Genomic DNA, 7,500 nt, shown 5'->3' on the forward strand with positions numbered 1-7,500 from the left:
GAATTCAGGAGTTCCAATCACTTCCATGGCCACAGTTGTATAAAATAAAGTTGCTAGTCCATTCGTGAAATTTCCTCAATACTAAATATTCCACGGTCAACTGTTGGTGGTATTATAACACAGTGGAAGCAATTGGGAACATCAGAAACTCAACCACGAAGTGCTAGACCACGTAAAATCACAGACGGGGTCAGCGTATCCTGAGGCGCATAGAAGTCGCCAACTTTGAGTCAATATAGATTAGCTCAAGAACAGTGTGTAGAGCTTCATGGAACGAGTTGCCACGGCCGAGCATCTGCATCCAAGCCTTACATTACCAAGTGCGATGCAAAGCATCGGATGCAGTGTGTAAAGCAGCCGCCACTGGGCGCAGAGGAGACGTGATCTCTGGAGTGACCAATCACGCTTCTCTGTCTGGCAATCCGATGGACGAGTCTGGGTTTGGCGGTTGCCAGGAGAACGGCACTTGCTTGACTGCATTGTGCCAAGTATAAAGTTTGGTGGAGGGGGGGTTATGGTGTGGGGCTGTTTTTCAGGGGTTGGCTCCTTAGTTCCAGTGAAAGGAAGTCTTAATGCTTCAGCATACCAAGACATCTTGGACACTTTCATGCTCCCAACTTTGTGGGAACGGTTTGGGGATGTTCCTGTTCCAGCATGACTGTGGAAGTGCACAAATCAAGGTCCATGAAGACATGGATGGCAATGGCAATTTATTGGAACAATTAAATACAATTTACATTGTCCAATGTGCTTTACAATATTAATCAAAAATCATACAAACTAACAACAATAAAACAACAGTACAAATATAAATTTGAGTAAAATACAATAAAATAAGTGCTTCACCAATTTAAAATAGTAATAAGCTACAATGGAATGGTGCGTCAGCATGTCTTAAATGCCTTATCAAACAAAAATGTTTTTAACTTGGATTTAAAAACAAAGAACTATGAGGCCACTCCAATTGAAATGGGCAAATCCTTCCATAATCTAGGGGCAACTACAGAAAAGGCACGGTCCCCCCTACACTTCAATGTTGACTTCGGGATAGACAGGCGTCTCTGATTTGATGACCGGAGTGATCTAGTTGGATGATGCTCAGTCAATAGAGCAGACAAGTAGGGGGGAGCCAGACTATTTAAAGATTTGTACACAAAAAGTAAAAATTTAAACTCCACTCTATAACGCACTGGCAAACCAGTGTAAGGAACGTAAAATTGCGTGATATGATTCAGTTTTTTTGCACCCGTCAGAAGTCTAGCTGCCGCATTTTGTACTAATTGTAATCGTGACATTGCTGAATGACTAATCCCAATGTAGAGAGAATTGCAATAATCCAGCCTTGAAGAAATAAATACATGTATTACTTTTTAAAAATTAAAAGAAAGAAATGTCTTTACTTTTGATAATAGTCTTAGCTGAAAAAAGCAGGATTTCACAACTACATTTATTTGCCTCTCAAATTTCAAAGTTTCATCAAATACTACACCCAAATTTCTCACCCATGGCTTAACACAAGAAGACAGACCACCAAAATGTACTTTGGGAACGGTGGAGAAGTCTGAGGGTCTAAATTAAATAATCTGCGTTTTGCTCTCATTAAAATTCAGAAAGTTTGAAGACAACCAGGTCTTTACTTCGGTCAAACAGGCCATAAGAGTTTCCAGACTATCTGACGAGCGTTTTAAGGGCAGATAAATTTGAGTGTCATCCGCGTAAAAATGGAATGACAACCCGTGTTTTCCAATAATATAACCTAGTGGAAGCATGTATAAAGAAAAAAGAATGGGGGCCAAAATAGACCCTTGAGGAACCCCACACGATAACGCAGCCTTACTAGAGGACTATTCTCCAATCTTCACTGAGAAGCTTCTGTTTGTAAAATAAGATATAAACCAGTCCAATGCACTGCCAGTAATGCCTGCACACTGATCCAATCGAGCAACAAGTACAGAGTGATCTACTGTATCAAATGCAGCAGTTAAATCTAAATGGATGAGGAGTTTGGTGTGGAGGAACTTGACTGTCCTGCACAGAGTCCTGAACTCAACCCCATTGAACAGCTTTGGGATGAATAAGAGCGGAGACTGCGAGCCAGTTCTTCTCGTCCAACATCAGTGCCTGACCTCACAAATGTGCTTCTAAAATTCCCATTCCCATAAACACACTCCTAAACCTTGTGGAAAGCCTTCACAGAAGAGTTGAAGCTGTTATAGCTGCAAAGGGTGGGCCAACTCCATATTAAACCCTACGGATTAAGAATGGGATGTCATTAAAGTTCATGTGCATGTAAAGGCAGCTGTCCCAAAACTTTTGGCAATATAGTGTATATATGCATATGTTTATATACTGTGTTTAAATGGTCTGACAACAGAGCGTTCAACAGCTCAAGCGCAGGCGGAGTGCCTTCAGAAGGATGCCAGATTTTTCTATAATTATTCTAAAATCTTTTAAAGCTGCTTGGATTCAACCCACTTTAGTCATTAGTTTAAAATACAATTATATTACGTAATTTGTTTGTGATTTTAATTCGTCATGTAGGATGGGCTGTGCCTTCTAGCCATGCTCTTCATTAAATAGAGGTGCAATACTCCAGATTTCCCAAAAAAACTAAACTTTAATCCAGTTGATATAAGTAAAAGCTTGGGAAGCTTGAGAAGAGTGTTTGTGTGTGTGTGTGTGTGTGTGTGTGTGTGTGTGTGTGTTTTCCTACAAAGAAATGTAGCCTAGAAAATACAGGTTACAATATTGTATAACATCACTGAATAAAATTATACACATCTTTATATTGGGCTAAATCATATATTTTCTCTGTGAAGTAAACTAATGATGCAGTTACTAAAACTGCGCTGATTATAATTGTATTGTATAGATGCCCAAATAAAAATGCAAACAGAATACAGTGTACACACAGCATACATGCAGAGACATTAGTTTTAATAAGCAAGTTGAGCATCACACCGAACGCTATTGCAGAAGTGAAACTGTGGTGAGTCATGCATATTGCAGAACGTAACGATAACACACTTTCAAGCAAAATAATCATATTGATTCAAGCATTTAATATTTATAAGTAAATAACTTGTCAGTACCGCAAAAATGATAGAAATCACGAAGAAGTGAGGTTTTCACTCTCTCTGTCTCAAACGCGTAGCTATCTGGGCCAATATGAACTAACACCGTAAGGTGGATAATATATACCACAGCCCATCAATCGTTTTCAGTTTTATACTGCCACCTGTTGAGATCTAACTTTTGTCAAGATATCTAGAAAATATTAGGTTGTGATCACGAGAAAATAACTTTTATGTCATGTCGAGATCCACAGAAAACAAGAAAGAAAAATAATAATCCATGGCCTCTTAGGGCTTCAGTAGTTACATGTACTTAAGAATAATTACTAACCCTAAACTAAACCCTAATCCTAACCCTAATTATATACTAAGTACATGTATGCTGATAATTATGGAAGCTTGTTTCCGCCACAGAATAAAAAACAAAAAAGGTAATTGCGACTTTTTATCTAGCAATAATCTCGCTATCTCGACTTTTTATCTCGCAATAATCTCGCTATCTCGACTTTTTATCAGTTTGATATAAAGTCTGAATTGCGAGATGTAAACTTTTTTTGTTTTTGTCGCAAAATAAAACTTTTTTTGTTTTATGTTTTTAAATGTTTTATTCTGTGGCAGAAACAAGCTTCCATTGATAATTACTATTACTGAGTACTTAAAGGGGTCATGACATGAGAAACCAAATTTGCCTTGATCTTTTGGTATATAAGAGGTCTTTGTACCATTAAAACGTCCTGCAAGTTTCATAGCTTAAGACGTCCTCCCCATTATAAACGAATCATTTATTTAATCAAGCTCTAAATACAGCTCGTTCTGGATCCATGGTAAGAAGTGACGTCACGGTACGAAGTGACGTACCAGCGTTTGCATATAGACCGCCTCCAGCACAAGACAACTACGCTTAAAGCGCAAGACAACTACGCTCATTTCGTATCATTGTCGCGCCCGCGCGCTGCGCGCCTCACAAGCGTTCAGTCGACGGACAGCGAGTGGGTCTGTGTACAGGGAAATTACGATGCCACGCAGATGTGCTGTTCCTGGCTGTGGACAAACAACATCTTTGAATACGCTGCGAAAGATCCAGACGTCAGGGAAAAATGGATGCACTTTATTTTTTGCGGACGTCTCAGTCACGGCAGTGTTAGTTTAAGCGTTTGTTCTATAGGCTACATTTTAAGGATGACTGTTTTGAGCTTTGCCAAAAAACTGTTGCTCAAAGATAAGTCTGTGCCGACTATTCTGGGCTCAACATCGACGACGCAAACTGTAATGTCACAGGTCGGGGGGGTCAAGCCAGACTGCACCCACCACTGAAACCCAGGACCACCTCGAGGAGCGTACCAGGAAAACCAGACAGACGAGAGAATAAAAGTTTACAAGGTTTATTTTGTTAAAATCAATTAAAAGTCTCAATGCTGATTCTGTGTCTCCCAACCAGAACAGGATTGGACCGCGGACGCCGGGAGGGCGTGGAGTTCCCTTCGGCAGCTCGTGCCTGTGCGTGGCCGGTCGGGGAAAGAGGAGTCGGCCACCCGTCCACTGAGTGGGGGAGTATCCTGGTAAGTAGAACTTGTAGCCGCTTTAGTCAAGACGATGCAAGGAATATTTCTTATGTCCAACTCTTTTCACAGCGACATCACATACGGCGCGGGCCAGGAGGATCCTTCAATCTGCACAGCAGAGTAAGTAGTTAAACAACAAGTATATGTTCTTGGAATGAATGAGGGGGCTTACGACTGGGAGATGCTTCGATCCAGACGAGAAAAGGAGTAACTCTGGTGTCCACCTCTCTTCATAGCGACATCACATACGGCGCTTGGCCAGGAGGATCCTTCAATCTGCACAGCAGAGTAAGTAGTTCAACAACAGGTATATATTCTTGGAAGGAGTGATGGGGCTTACGGCTGGAAGATGCTTCGGTCCAGACGAGGAAAGGAATAACTCTGGTGTCCACCTCTCTTCACAGCGGCATCACATACGGCGCTTGGCCAGGAGGATCCTTCAATCTGCACAGCAGGGTAAGTTTAATACATGTACACACAATCTTCCAGCAGGTAAGGAGAATCTTCACACTGAACGCCTGGGTTGTTTTGTTACGGTGACAGTGGTGGGCTTTCGAGATGGTGAGCGTACGGCATTAACTCTGCATATATTCCCCACACCCTGAAACTTCACTTCAAGCAATGTCTTGTGCAAACACACCACTTCAGGCACTGCATATCCACTCTTAGTGACAAATAGAGCCAGCACTCACCCAACGATTGCTCCTTCCACTGTCAGGCTGGAGTCCCACCCAGTAGCGAGGAAGTGCGAATGCCTCCTTACTGACCCGGGGACCAAGCGTTTCCTTGCCCACACTCGAAGGAGAAGACGAGAGTTCAATGGATCCCTTAATCCACACACTCTCCGGCGATACAACCCTCGTGACCAATCCACTTCACAACGTTATATCAATCTCAGTGCAGGTACATGCATTCAATCAAATTCCCGATCATATTACTTATCTTCCCTCAGATGATAATGGCGCGGCTTGGTCTGCACTTGGTCCTCGTAACTCACTCTCTTTCCGTCCTCAGTATCTCCACTCGATCGCTGTTATATCTGCCGCACAGCCGAACGGCCAAACCCCACAACAATCCTCAGATGCCTTAGCACGCCAGCCCAACCGTCAAAGAGATCCACTTCTCTCAGGGGAACACATCCGAAGAAAAGGACAACCAGGAATAACGACCGGAAGAACGAACAACCCGTGGGAATCACCCCGTGGGGATCAATCAACTTCCTGGTCTCTGCACTTCCTTTTTATACGGTTACTCCGCCTCTATAATCCTTGCGCAGATCCCAACATCTAACCCTCCGCACCAGATGTCAAACCGTCATTAGCGTTGTTATGGTGACATTATGCGCAACCCGGAAGTGGACCGGTGTTACAATAACACCGTCCCGGGGGGAACACAATTCCAGCGGGACTCAGTTCCGCTTGTACTTCGTCACCCCGTGACATACCCCCCTGCCAAACCGTTCTAGTCCCTAGAACGCCTTGCAGTCGCCCATTCTCCATAGCGGGCCGGGGGCTGGCCTCGGTTCTCCCTCTGGGACCGTCGTGGTGGCGAAACAGGGTCGATGCCCGCAGGCATATCCATCGGGTCTCTGGGGGCCATTTCTGCGGGGACATTTACCCGTTCTCCTGGGATCACGGCCCACCCTGCTATCCACGGGGCTACAGCTTCAGGCTCCGTTGGCGCCTCCTCTACTGGGCTGGGATAGTTCGGACAGGGGCGGATCATGTTCTTTGAACGAGTGCTGGGGCTTACGGCTGGGAGATGCTTCGATCCAGACGAGGAAAGGAATAACTCTGGTGTCCACCTCTCTTCACAGCGGCATCACATACGGCGCTTGACCAGGAGGATCCTTCAATCTGCACAGCAGAGTAAGTAGTTCAACAACAGGTATATGTTCTTAGAACGAGTGAGGGGCTTACGGCTGGAAGATGCTTCGGTCCAGACGAGGAAAGGAATGACTCTGGTGTCCACCTCTCTTCACAGCGGCATCACATACGGCGCTTGACCAGGAGGATCCTTCAATCTGCACAGCAGAGTAAGTAGTTCAACAACAGGTATATGTTCTTAGAACGAGTGAGGGGCTTACGGCTGGAAGATGCTTCGGTCCAGACGAGGAAAGGAATAACTCTGGTGTCCACCTCTCTTCACAGCGGCATCACATACGGCGCTTGGCCAGGAGGATCCTTCAATCTGCACAGCAGGGTAAGTTTAATACATGTACACACAATCTTCCAGCAGGTAAGGAGAATCTTCACACTGAACGCCTGGGTTGTTTTGTTACGGTGACAGTGGTGGGCTTTCGAGATGGTGAGCGTACGGCATTAACTCTGCATATATTCCCCACACCCTGAAACTTCACTTCAAGCAATGTCTTGTGCAAACACACCACTTCAGGCACTGCATATCCACTCTTAGTGACAAATAGAGCCAGCACTCACCCAACGATTGCTCCTTCCACTGTCAGGCTGGAGTCCCACCCAGTAGCGAGGAAGTGCGAATGCCTCCTTACTGACCCGGGGACCAAGCGTTTCCTTGCCCACACTCGAAGGAGAAGACGAGAGTTCAACGGATCCCTTAATCCACACACTCTCCGGCGATACAACCCTCGTGACCAATCCACTTCACAACGTTATATCAATCTCAGTGCAGGTACATGCATTCAATCAAATTCCCGATCATATTACTTATCTTCCCTCAGATGATAATGGCGCGGCTTGGTCTGCACTTGGTCCTCGTAACTCACTCTCTTTCCGTCCTCAGTATCTCCACTCGATCGCTGTTATATCTGCCGCACAGCCGAACGGCCAAACCCCACAACAATCCTCAGATGCCTTAGCACGCCAGCCCAACCGTCAAAGAGATCC

At 44.6% G+C, this 7,500-nt stretch overlaps 1 protein-coding gene across 6 annotated transcripts in view; it reads right to left on the reverse strand.

The window, feature by feature from the left end:
• Window positions 1-7,500, reverse strand: part of paplna (papilin a, proteoglycan-like sulfated glycoprotein) — an 89,653-nt gene that overhangs the window by 34,293 nt on the left and 47,860 nt on the right. The window lies entirely within an intron of this gene.

The sequence above is a fragment of the Phoxinus phoxinus genome, assembly GCF_949152265.1.
Source record: "Phoxinus phoxinus genome assembly, chromosome: 13".
Taxonomy (NCBI): Eukaryota; Metazoa; Chordata; class Actinopteri; order Cypriniformes; family Leuciscidae; genus Phoxinus; species Phoxinus phoxinus.